We start from the raw sequence: 13524 nt of genomic DNA, 5'->3' as shown, positions 1-13524 counted from the left end.
ACCTTCCTCATTTGACGGAAACCAGTGCTCCCTCGAATTTTGACAGGCTTCCATATTTGTGTAACAACTAAACTAACTCCGCCTTACAGGGAAAGGTACATTTAGCATTTTCTTTAAGTGTTTCTCTGTGGGGTGCTGATGAAAGCAAAAACAAAAAATAAAATGAATATGTGAACAATAAGCACCGTACTGGGAACAACTTGCAGTTTGTAAGGTGAAGCGGATTTGTAAAGAGTAGTAGCGCGAAGTCTAATGATAGAGATCTCTGCTCGCCGTTGGATTATTCAGGTAAAAAGTTGCTTCTGGACTTAACTCGGGGGAGCAGATTAAAGTCAACAGATAAAAACTGTGGGGAAGCGATTTTCACATACATTTTATTGAAGGTGTCCGCTGATGCCAAGGGGAAATCTATTTATCGCCGAGTGGGGTGCGGGAGAGTGGCAGTAGATTACAGGAGACTTATCAGGTAATGAGAGTGATCACAGGAAATGCAATTCAAGTTTTTTGACCAGCCTCTGCATTAAGACAAAGCAGCAAATGGAAGGAGAATCCTCTGTATGAAAGGGCTGAATTCAGAGCATGTTGTACGTTATTCAATTAAACATCCCTACCATAATTTGAACAATATGAGGCAGAATCACAAGAGGAGCTGTGCAGGCTGAAGACAGCAAACTCATGGTCGGACATGGGGCAGAGGAAGACGGAGGAGACAGGAACACAAAGAAAACAGAGACAGCGCTGGGAGTGAGTCTGACATAGGACCTCGATTTTTGAATGCCCAGAGAAACAATGCTAGGAGCGAGTGTACACACCTACTGAAGACAGGCAAACAGTAACTCGATCAGGAAACGTAGCAAAAAATAGTCCCACAAAATGAACCAACTAAAGCATAAAGATACAATTCTTGGAGCGGTGCTCCGTGGGAAGAAACAAAACACAAAATAGAAGGGCAAAGAAGAAGGATTCACCAGAAGCAAGGAAGGATTTTTAACTTGTTTAAAGGACAATTGAAGGAGCAAATAAAAAATTAATGGGTGTGCTGTAAGCGCACAAAGTATATACAACATGTCTCGAAGCAACAGCGCAAGTGCTTTTTAGCCTGGACCTTCAAAGTTCACTTTCTTTTATTTTTTTTTACGCTTCCTGTTTTCATTTAGGGAAAATTGACTGCCTTTCTTTTAATTGCTTTATTATAAAGCAATCACAGGCATGGTGGTCTGCTAACCCCAGCAGGACACCATCGCTGTGATGGCTATCATTCCTAATCGGTCGCAAATTGCGACCTACAACATTAATATTCATGAAGTAGGTCGAATTGTGACCCATTACGAATTGTTATTGAAAACGTTTACGTTTTTTTTATATTAAGAATTACGATTCCTAAATTTTGTACATGTGGCCCTAAATGTTGATGATCTACTTCCATTGAATGGAAGATATGTTGCTTTTCTATAGCTCTGGAAATTCAGGAGCACTGAATATGGGTGTGTTAGTTTGTCAAGTTGTTACCCTTCTTGGGTATGGCTCATCTTGTTCTTTGCCGTTCTCACCCCCATCTACTGCAGTGATGCTGCAGAGTTTATGATGTACTGTATCATAACAAAATAACATAGGGTAGTTTTGCTGTTATGCTGCTCTAAGATCTGCCAGGGTGATGTAATTCAGAGTTCTGATATGTATAAGATGAAAGATCATGTGTGCTTACATAGGGCTGGCTCCTTCAGGATTGGGTTACAGTAAACAGGGGAGCCATAGATTACTGCTACTGTAAACTTCTCCAGCCCACCATGCTGGCAGTATAACATGTCTAGGATGTGCAAAGTTTTTATTAGCAAGCATAGTCAAATGTAGATTCTGATTACTGGCTGTAGCTTGTCTTTTATTATTCCCACATTTCCACACTCATGTAGTTTTTCTATCCAAACTAGTAATATTTAATTGAGAAGGCCAATAGTTTCTTAAAAGCGCTTATTATGACTGGAATTGCATGTGCCTTTTTCTTGTGAGTTGACTTTATCGCCATTTCCTTCTCACACGTTGACACTGGGCAACTTATACTTATTTTGATACCGATACCTCTTACTGTGAAATTTATGGTCCATTCTTTGTGTGGGTATTCTGGTGGTACCGATTCGGGGGTAAGCTGTCCTTCGGTTCCACTGGTAAATAAGAGAGAGGTTTAAACATAGTTATGCCAACAATACCTGCTGCTAGATATGGATGTGACAACCTGTTTTGGGGGATGTGTGTAATTTGTAAAAACATAAATGCAGACCCCAAATGTTTTCTTAGGGTGCCATTGCTGAATGACAGGGTTGCCAATGCCTTTTTCTTTCACTACCCTACATTTGCTTTGACGTTATTTTATTCTTACAGGTTCTTTTTTCCACTCTCTTTTCTGCCATCAACATTGTTTTCCTATCTCTCTTTCTCCTTCTTTCTTCTCTTTCTGCCTTTCTCTCTTTTTGATCTGGGTCATTGTCTTTTGTTGAAAAGTGAGCCCCAATCTCCTCAAATAAGAGCAGATGCTCCTCACAAACTAATTAAGTGGTAGGTAGGGCTGGATAAGCATACTTTGCATAGGAGAGAGCTCTCACCTCTGGAAAGCGCAGGCAGCTAAAGCAATCACATCTACATGTAAATGTGCTGCAAATGGAATGGTACACCTGGTGGAGTAGGCTGGCGGCAGAGATAGTTTGTTCAATCTATGGGTAAAGGAAGTTTTACACTGACAAAAGACAACATTGTTTAGCTTTGTAGCTTACAGAATCGTGCCTTCTGCCTAAATTGGGAGTTTTGGAGAATATACTTCTTGTCCCTTGGCGTCATAATCCACTTCACAATCTTTGCAAGCATGCTGGATGGTTTCAAAACATGGCAAGAATAGAGCTCACACTTTGTGTCCCATGCCTTGGCTACTGATTTGTCTGACACATTTCAGCACTATTTTTTGCAGTACATAGGGTCTTACTCCAGTCAATGTGCCTACCTCAAAGTTTTAGATGTTCCCGGTTCAACTCTGTGGTTCTACTTCCATCAATTTTTCAAAATGGGGAATGTTAGAGGTGGCATGGCTATGATTCAAATGAGTCTAGGGCAGTGCTATCCAAACTTTCTAAAACCACATTCAATTTTTTAGAATGTCAAACTTTTGCAACCCACATCGCTTCAGTGAACATGAGGTTGGTGATTTTTGTTAATGTAACTAAAACATTGTGTGGTGGCGCACAGTCATTTACTGACAGTACATTTTCTATTTAAAGGTCACTGAATCTGCATAGATATATAGTATTACTGATAAAACTATACTGCTCACAAATGATAATGAGTGGAAATTGGGTTTCAGTGAATATTTATAATTTGTGCATCACCAAGTCTCTTGGTTTGTTTTGATACGGTTAAAATATTTGTTTCCATCACTCTTAAGAATTACAAAACAAAATGTGCTTCAGTTTGTCAATCCTAACTGCTGAATGTGTACAGTTCATTTAATGGTATTTAGATTTAATTGTAAGTTACAAATAATTGACAACCTACAATCTTTCCTTTCTCACTCCCTGTACCCCAGCAAGATTGCTACATGATTCACTTTACTGTTCTGACTGCAAGGTGAGAGGAGTTTGTAAACAAAAATCCCCATATTAAAAAACGAGCATCAATTTGGCAGAAGACATAGACTGAAATTTTACCTCTGTGTTGAAACCATACCAAATTTGAATGTAAATACAGAATTTAAAGGTGTCTTTGTTTATTACAAGGACTTTCATAACCCACCAAAAATTAGCTTGCAACCAACCAGTAGGTTGCAACCAACAGTTTGGGAAACATTGGTCTACATGCTACACATAAGTCTCTACAATAGTATATTTTTAACTCAAACAACTAAATAATCAGTTCATCACTCTGTTCAATATTTTACTGTGTATATTTAAGCCTATTAGGAATTTATCCCCCCCCCCAATGTTTTATATATTTTTTAATAACCACTTGATGGTTGGATACAAAAATGAACTTCCTGTATTTGTTTGCTACTTTTTCTTAGGACACTGTAAAGTGTGGGTTTAAAGCTGAAGGAGATGTGCACACAGAGAATGGACATGTGCTGGCTGTCCATATACTAAAGGACCCAGGCTACACCCTCCTGATAGGCCCCTAAAACAAATGTACAAGAGAGTAATTTTGAGTGTGTATAGGTTGTGGTTCTGTATAGACTCTTTCAGGAGGTTTCAGAGACTACATTGACAATTGTGGGCATCGGACAGAACAACTGCAACCTGTTTTGAGGCTGTGATAAGTTGAAGGAAATGGACAGGACTTGACAGATTTGTTTTTAGGAGTCTTTATTACGTTAGTGTCAATATTGTTTAACTAGGAACTTAGTTTAATTTCTTCTGAGAGTCTTTCCCTTTTGGTCTTCTGCTTTCCTTTGTTGACCTTTTCTTCTCTTGTAGGGACACCTCACTTTTGGGAACGGAAGCCTGGGACAAGAACAAAAAAAATGACTGGTAAGTATTTGTTCTATCTCTAGATGGGACCCTCGCCCTTCTGTTCCTTCTTTTCTCTTCTTGCATCTTTATGGTTTGCTCCTACTACCTTTGTTTCTAAATGTGACATCTGGGGTTTATTTTATTTTTCTTGATTTAACTCTCTTTTCTCTATTTCTTCCCTCACACTGGTATCCGATCACTTTGATAGTTGGAAATTGGTCAATATCTGTTCCAACATAAAAATACCTTCATTCGAATATAACAAAAGGATAAAACTAAATTTGGAGTCCTAATATGGAACATGCAAAGAATTAGCATTCAGAGGAAGAGAGGGAAGAAAGGGAAAGAGAAACAAAAACATATGGGAAATTTCACACTCTAGTTTCCTTGAAGAGAGGAAAAACTGAATTACTCACTTTATGGTTTTCCTCTTCCTTCCACCCTCTGCCACGAACGTCTTTTCCACTCCTGTATGCGGGAACCCACTTGATCCAGCCATGCTTCCTGGAGAGTGTGGCTAGGGCCAGGAACCTCTCCAATCCCAGTGAGGCTTGGGAGGCCCTACAGCCAACATTGAGACCTCCTAGTACCTATGTTAGCATTCTCCTCTACCTCTGGCTCCTCCCTCACGTGGTGTAACTTTTGGCTCCCTATTCTCCTGCTTCCTGTAGGGGGCTGCAACTCCTGGGCTCTTTCTGTCCTTCCCCAGCAGTAGTTGGAATTTCGGTGCACTCGCTTTTCATCCAGCGGCGTCCTTTCTTATTTCTCATTGCCTTATTGCGCGCTGCCTGTAATTCCCTTTGTCCCTTTTGTATCTCTCTCTCCCTGTGCTTGGTTTCCATCGTCCGTTCTCCTACTTTTCTAGTTGTTGGTTAAAATGCAAATCTGTTTGCAGTTTTTATGTGTCTTTTTGGTCTTTCCTCTAATACTGTTTTGTTTCTCTTTTGCCTAGGGAGGATTGAGGCTCATGCTGTGATGGCTGGTGACAGGATATCCGGTAAGCATACCCTGTTGCCTTCCATTCCCCGACCCCCTCACACACCCTAACTACCAGTGACATCAAGTTACTCTAAAAAGGGTTTCAGAACCATTTACTTTATAATGTAACACTTACAAAACTGTCTTGGTTTTGCATGTCTCTCTTCACTAATGCTCATAAATCTCATGGACCCTACTTTGTCTCTTTGGAGTTTATTGACATATGTTGACAGATAGCTCACTACTCATCCTCAAGTAAATGATACTATAACTAGGAAGGTAGATCCTACTACTTTTTTATTTTTTGCAGTCCTTTTTATATAGTGCAAACTCAACCCAAAGGTATTGGAGTGCTTTAAATGAGCACCAGTTACATTACACAAAGTAAAAAAAAAAATCTAGGCGCAGGGAGATTAAGCAATTTACCCAGAATCACAGGATGTTGATCAGACATCCAGACATGAACCTGGTTGTATTTTTAGACACAAGAACAAAAAGGGTCCACTGGAGCGTTCCAGAGAAATAGATTTTACAAAATTCTCTAAATATGCACTTTTTTACTCCACTGCCAACAAGGCAGATTCAATGAGTTTCACACTTCTAAATGTTTTGGTCCAAAACTTTGGCTAGTTGTTTTGTAGTCAGGTAGAGTTCCATTGGATGACCGCCTCGGACAAGGTGCCAGTCAGGGGGCTCAGCAAGACCCTCAGAAATAGTTACTTCAGCAGGTGAAGCAATGTTCTGTCAGTTCCAGGCACATTTATACATCCCCATGCAAGTGGGGATGGTCCACTGATACAAGCGGGGATGGTCGTATAGTCCTGATGATACAGGATGCTCGCAGATTCTGTGGATGTGATGCGGATGACAGGGTTCTTCCTGCGGCTATTCATCGGTCCAAGAAAAGGGTGATGCAGCCCTGGTCACAATGTTGGTGTCCCTCAAAGTCCTCTGGGTCATCGTAGAAGTCCAGTCACCACTCGGCTACCAGTTACTTGGTATGGCGGTCAAAGCAAAATCCTTCCTTATGTGGCAACTCATCTTCTGGGTGACCAAGCTGCACTTTGATGACTCAACCAGGTCCAGCTGACACTGTACAACTTTGATCATTGGGTTGTGGTCTCTGGTGCTACACTGTGGTAGTTGACAGTGTGGTGAAGATTCTGGGCTACCAACTTGCCCCAGCACGCTTCTTCAGCTGTTGCAGCCCTATGCTGCAAATAGGTCAGCCAACTGAGGTAGCACCTCTCACCAGTGCAGGCTTCTGTTGTCTCCTTGCCTGGGGGTCATTAGCATGTCTACCCAGGAGGACAGAAAGCTGTCTTGAGGACAGGCTCCTTGTGCATCAGTTAAGGGCACAGGAGACTAAAGGTAACAGAGTAGCAACTTTTTAAAGGTTGCCACAGCAACATGTTACACTATTTTTGACTGGAGAATCCAGTCGGGCTTAATGTAACAAGTTGTTTGATACCTTGGAGTAACAATTTTGGTTGCACCAATCAAGAGTCAGCAAAGTTGAGGGATTCAGCGTGTAACCCTGTTCTCACCAATGTTTGCAACCATGTCTTTCCACGCAAAACTGCAGTTTTGTGTTTTACTGCCAGAACATATAAAATACATGTTCTGGCTGTGAAATATGCTGCGTCAGGATTTGCTAGGTCTGCCATAGGGGTGACTTCCACATATTGCTGAGGGAGGTTTGGCTTTTCAATTACTTTAAATGGCAAAGTTGGGCTAGCAGTTTACAACAGCTGTACCAGTCTGCAATGGCAGACTGGTAGACTAGTTTTACCTGTGTCACATCCAGGGTGGCACAACCAGTGCTGCAATTCCTGGGGTAATTCTCTAACTTACAGGCCCTGGATACCATGTTCAAGGGAGTTAAGGACAAGTTAGCCTATGCCAATTGGGTATAGTCAATGTAACATGCGTGTTGTAGGGTCAGAGCACTGCCACTGAGGTCTGATTAGCAAGCCTCACTGCACTCTTAGAGTTGAAAAACCAGCAGCATCAGAGGAAAAACTTGGGGATGACCATACAAAAAGAGGTATTTCCTTACAATATTGCAATATATCATGGTCCATAATGTCCCAATTAATAAATGGGCAGAAAATCCAGTTATAACTGTATCTTTTATATAGGGAACATTGCTTGCCTTACTCTGGATACCAAATGCAGTGTACAACTTACATTTTTGATAATAGTTAAAGTGGGCTAAAATTGTCAGTGTTCACAATGGTTGTATGCTAGGTAGGTTAATAAATGTTATAGTTTTGATATTCACAATTACACAATACATTTTATAGTTCTGATATTCACAATTAAAGTTTCTAATATATTTAATACAACCTGTGAACTATGCTTTGTTCTTGTTGTCAAGGTTTGTATGCTATGCTTAGCTTGTGGCAGTTACTGGCTTGTCTACTGTAGTTAGTCAGACACCCAACTCCCTCTACATTGAGATGATAATTTCTTCAAACTGGGAACTCAAGCCACAGGCTGAAATACTGATCAGCTTTCATTTGTTAAATTTTGTAATGCGCCCAAATATACTCATGATAGACGTGCTAAACAAAAGGGTGAGGGCTTCAGATCTGAGGTCACTTCTTGTGATGTTACTTCCTGTGACGCCATGGGTCATGATGCCACTTCCTATGATTTCACATATGAGGCCGCGCACAGTGATGTCATTTGCAAACTGCCTAACTTGGTTAGACCCCTACTTCTTTTTTTAGGACTTGTGCCCAGGTGCACACTCACTGGTAAAAATGAGTCTGTATCAGTGGTCCAGTTATGATCCTTAAAATGCCACCTAATTAGGTTGCAGCAGCTTAGAGAAAGCATAGGCACAGCAAGGTGACCAGACTGGTGTCACATGTGCACTGGAGTAGCTTGACACATCAAGTTGTCATGTCAGCAGCCTGAAAGAGCTAGCTAATATCCTGGGGATTGGGGCACATGAAAGGCCTGGCTTGTATTTTCAGGCCAATTATGAAATAATAAAAATAAAGAGAATGTCTGTAAAAGTCACATTAGTTCCTGTGAAACTTAAAACACAAATACAAGTTATTTTGAAAGTCGTTTACTATAGATAAAACACAAATACAAGTCATTTTGAAAGTAGTATACTATAAATAATTATTTAAACCTTATACACAATATTGCTATCATAAAACGCAATTCAAATGTATATAACATTCCACTCAAGGACCAGCTCCTGCCCCTTCCAGAATCTCAAAACATGAACGAATGGCCAATGTGCTTGCTTGATAAATATGTCAACCCTAGCTGCCACACAGGTATAAGCCTGTGATTGTCTTTCATGGAGTCACTTGAGCCTTCATGGTGTGACAAATATTTATTATTTTTGAGAGATGAAGCAATGGTGTGTTCCCAGATGAGTTTTGGAGTGCATCCTTTCAATGGACACTTATTAAAAAGATTTGCACTAGAGTCTGAATGCAGAATTACTATATGTATATATACATATATATATATATTTATATATATATTCAAAGCACATGTTTTATCTTACACGCAATCTGTGCACATGTTATGGTAGCCTACTTTATACAGTCTACAACACAAATCTAAAAGAACGACTTGCATATTCAGTATTTTTAGTCACAGGCTGGGGCCTCATATTACTAAAAGTACACAAGTCTATTCTCCTTTAGCCAACCAGGATTCAGTTCCTTTTCTTTCTGGTTACACACACAGACATCTGCAGTAATTGCATCAACCAATGAGGTCTCATAGTGCATTTTCTCACCAATCCAACATCACCAAAGCTTCTCAAACTCAAGCAATGCAGTGAGGGAATAGCATACTATAACTTTCAGGAAAGAATATGCGTGGACATAATCACAAGCCCTATGTTTTTTTTTAACTATGTGTACTTTGCATACAGGGATTTATATGCCCATAATGTATGATAGGAAAAGAGAAAACCACAAGTCCCTAGGTGCAAAATGTTTAGGGTTAAAAAGTCAGGACTCACAGTGCTACAACTCACACTAAGCGAACAGGCAGAAGCCAGGGCTCACCCACATTACAGTCTTTAGTGCCCTTTGACCCTCGGAAACACGTATCACACCCACTTCTTCCATCACACTAATAATGCTCCAGCCCAGGCCTGGGCTGGCTACTAAATGGGCTAGCCAAATGCTGCAATAATCTGCACTTATCATAACCACTCCTCCCCACCGCAATAATAAGAAGCTGAGGTAACGGTTTGACTGGCCAGCCACTCTGTATAGCTTTTAAAATTTTGCACCAGCACTTCACTCACAAGAAGCTAGATTATGGTCACTGGCCACTTACCAACTAAGAAAATGCTGCAGCTGCCAGTGGTCTTGTAGTATGTAACACCAACTGCTCTGCTAAATTGCCTCAATACTCCTGGTGGCGCACTGACAGGCAGGCTCCCTGTGGACTTGGGGGGACTTCAATGCTGCTGCTAGTTGAGTCACACCTTCAGTACCTGACAGAGCTGTGTCTGTGCCTTAGAATAATTTTGATCAGGATATCTAAAGTAAACAAGACAGAGACACCAGTGTACTTTAAGAGACAGCAGTCTCTGCTCTGGGCAGTGCAGCGAACTCACTGCCAGCGAGCTGGTGGCTTAAATGCAGCCTTGTTAAGCGTGCCTCATAGGGGTCCCACAGCACTATAATGTGTAACAAATGCTTTTTAGTGCGGTGATGTGGACACCCTCACTAAAATGTGTTAGTCTAACCCCTGATCATTGGTACTTTGCTGATGTAGCCACACCCATTGGAAAGTAAAGATGCGTGCAATCATGGGCCCTTGAATCAATATCCACCTGCGAGATATTGCCTTTCGTAGACGGAACAAAGCTGTCATAAGGTTTCGAAAAGGATTTGCTGTCTCATTTGGCAGGACGACATTACCCAGCTCTGTCCTAAATCTCGCACAAATGAAAGTTATATCCTTTGATGGCACTACTTGGTATTTTGGGATGTTCAATAGCAACTCATGATGCTTCAAAGTCACTTTTGAGAGTTCTAATTGGTGATGTAGCTCCATTTTTCATGGGGCATGCTACACCTAATCATCCATTAAGTGAAAAATCGGCACTCCTTGCAGGAGTAGGGGAGCTGCCATCTTTTGAAGAACGTTGGTACAGAAAGCAGTTCGAAGCGAAAGACCCTTAACTACCAATGGTGATCTTGAATACAGAACCTCAGGAATTTCTGATGTTCCTTTGCCATAAGAATGTGTAAATATGTATATCCCTTAAGTCCAGTGTTGCCCAGAAATGATATTTTGGAATCAAGGGAATAATCCCTTGAATGGTTTCCATTTTGAAGGGAATCGCTATCGCAAACTTGTTCAGATTCTTTAAGTCTATCAGAATTTTAAACTTTCCTTTCACCTTGGGAGCCACAAAGACAATTGCAAACACTCTCTAACTCTTATTTTCCTCTGGCAAATGGACAGTTATCTTTTTCATCACTAAGGTTTGAACTGCTACTTTCGAGACAAGTCTCTTTGGATACGGGGTGGGTATAGTCTCCATCTTCAAAAGTTGGGAGACAAACTCTATCGCCGCTAGAATGGGTCTGCATCTGGTATTCCTGTAACTTTTCAGAAAAATAGATTTCCTTGAAACCTTAAAGAAGTATCCAAAGTCCTTGATGGATGCTTGAATTAGAATCTGTTTGAATGAACTTGAGGATCTGGACTGTTGGTTCCTGAAAGAGAGCCTCCTTAATGATCATGTGCAAACTTTCCTCTACAGAAATGCAGCATGTTAACATTTCAGAGGCATTAGGACATTGTTCCTGTGTACAGCTGCTAAGGATTGTTAATCATGGGTAATTATTATATATATATATAGCATTTTTGTCAACAAAGTATAGCATTAGAAGACTAGAGTGAGACTTTAGGTTGTCATGAGTTTAATTCACGTAATAAAAAATAAAACAGGAAAAAAAAACATATTAAAGCAACAAACGGCCTGATCCTATAATGTAGGTAATTTGAGTAAGGACAAGTCATGGAGCGTGGTTGATGGAAGGGTACACAGTGGTTTGCTCACCCTGTGGCAGAAAAATATGCGCAAGACCTAAGAGGAAGCAATGGTCTCATTACAGTATAAGGCTGTTGCTGTGACGCTGAGTTTAGGGCTACTATGATTAAGTGGGGATGGGTTTGTCTAAGGTGGTCAAGAGTCATATTTGATACAGTCTTTGGAGAAGATTAGCTCATCCCACGATGATGTAATGAGGCGTCTATGAAGCTCACTCGCCTCTTCAACCCACAAAGCTGCTGATTCCACTGAAAGCCGGCTTGCAATGAGTTGAGCCAGATTCGAGAAATGTATCCACTACTATTCCAGACTTTGGTTACCTATAGAGCCTCAGTATGCAGCACTTGGTTTTTTCCAACTTGTGGCAGCTGGTGGCACCTGAGTGTATTGGAGACAGCATCCCAAAAAGTTTGTGCAATTGGGCATGCCCACAGGAATTTCTCACTATATCCCATCCAGATAAATCGGAACACAGGTTACCCTGGCCTATTGAGGATTTAACTCCTCCCTCTTTCTAGGGGCAAGCGCAAAACGTTCCCTCCTATGTTGTAATCTCTCTTTGGGCTTCTAACCATGCCCAAGTCACGTCAGTCACTTTCATAGGTTTGTGGGCTTGCTTTTTAAAATCTGCTTGCTTTCATTAGTGAAAGGCAAGCATACGTCGTGTCTTTTCCAGTGTTTAGCCCTCCTCGAGCGCACAGACCAACTACTGAAAAACATAAGAGGCTCTATGTTTTCCATCTGGTTTCTGGACTACTTTTTCTCTTTATTTAGCCGCGTGATCTCGCTGGGCAGTAGTCGAGCACTTTGCATAACATCGATCCTGTTACATAGGTAATTGCACTTTTGCTGGTTACATGGACTTTTGCCGATAGGTTTCACTGCGAGTTAAGTTTTATTTCCCTTTGTGTGTCTGGAGACAACAAGAAGAATAAACTGAAGATAGGCGAATTATTTATCCTGGTCATTTTGGATTCTGTGTTAGTAATATTGTAAAATGGATATCACCACAATCTCGCCACCTTCTTGTTTCCTTTCGCAAACTGAGTTCCACCTATTGAGTGGGACCAGTGGGTAGAGATGTTTGACAACTATTTGGAGGCAATCAGTGGTCAAGGCTTTAGACCGAGTAGGAAACAAGCTATTCTTTTGAGTACCTTAGGAGAAGAGGGCCAACACATTTTCAAATATCTTCCCATAGCTTTGGACAATGATGGTCAACCATTGGAGAATATATATCTGGAGGCACGTAAAAGATTAGCAGTGAGGTTTGCTAAAGAGACAAATGTGGTGATGAGAAGGAACAAATTCTACACTCACCCTCACAGAGTAGGTGAATCTATAGATTACTTTGTAACGAGACTTCGTGATTTATCTCTCAAATGCAGATCTGGAGCATGACAGAAGAGATGATCAGAGACCAGCTTGTAAGTTCAGTGCAGAAGTATAAAAACACAAGAACGCGTGTGGCTGCAAAAAACCCTTCCCTCAAGGACGCCATCGAAATTGTGAAAATAGTTGAAGAGTCTGAATATTGCATTAAGGAAATGGAACGAAGAGATGACAAAGGAGACATTAACGTGGCTGAAGGAACGTCGACAGAGGACAAAGTTGATGAAGACATGGCTATTGCGAACAAAGGGAATCTCAGAGGGAGAGGGAGATTTTTCCTGGACAATAGAAACTATGGCTATAAAAACAATAGTAGAGTGTGTGGAAAGTGTGGCAGTACATATCACACTTCCGAGTCAAAGAAATGTTATGCCATAGAAAAGGAATGTAGACATTGTGGTCATAAAGGTCATTTCGCAAAGATGTGTAGATAAGTGGGAACATGAAAAATATGTTGCAGATGGAGTATTTTTGTGACAGCGAAAAAATGTGATAGGGTCTTGTGTGGTAATGGACATAGATTGGGACAGGTTCATGATGTAACATACAATGACAGTGAAAGTAAAAGGAGTAAGAGACCCAGTGCTAGCTTTACCACGAAAGGCAGGAACT

Source organism: Pleurodeles waltl, chromosome 4_1 (assembly GCF_031143425.1).
Source record: "Pleurodeles waltl isolate 20211129_DDA chromosome 4_1, aPleWal1.hap1.20221129, whole genome shotgun sequence".
In the NCBI taxonomy this organism is placed as follows: Eukaryota; Metazoa; Chordata; class Amphibia; order Caudata; family Salamandridae; genus Pleurodeles; species Pleurodeles waltl.
This window is presented reverse-complemented; position numbering follows the sequence as displayed.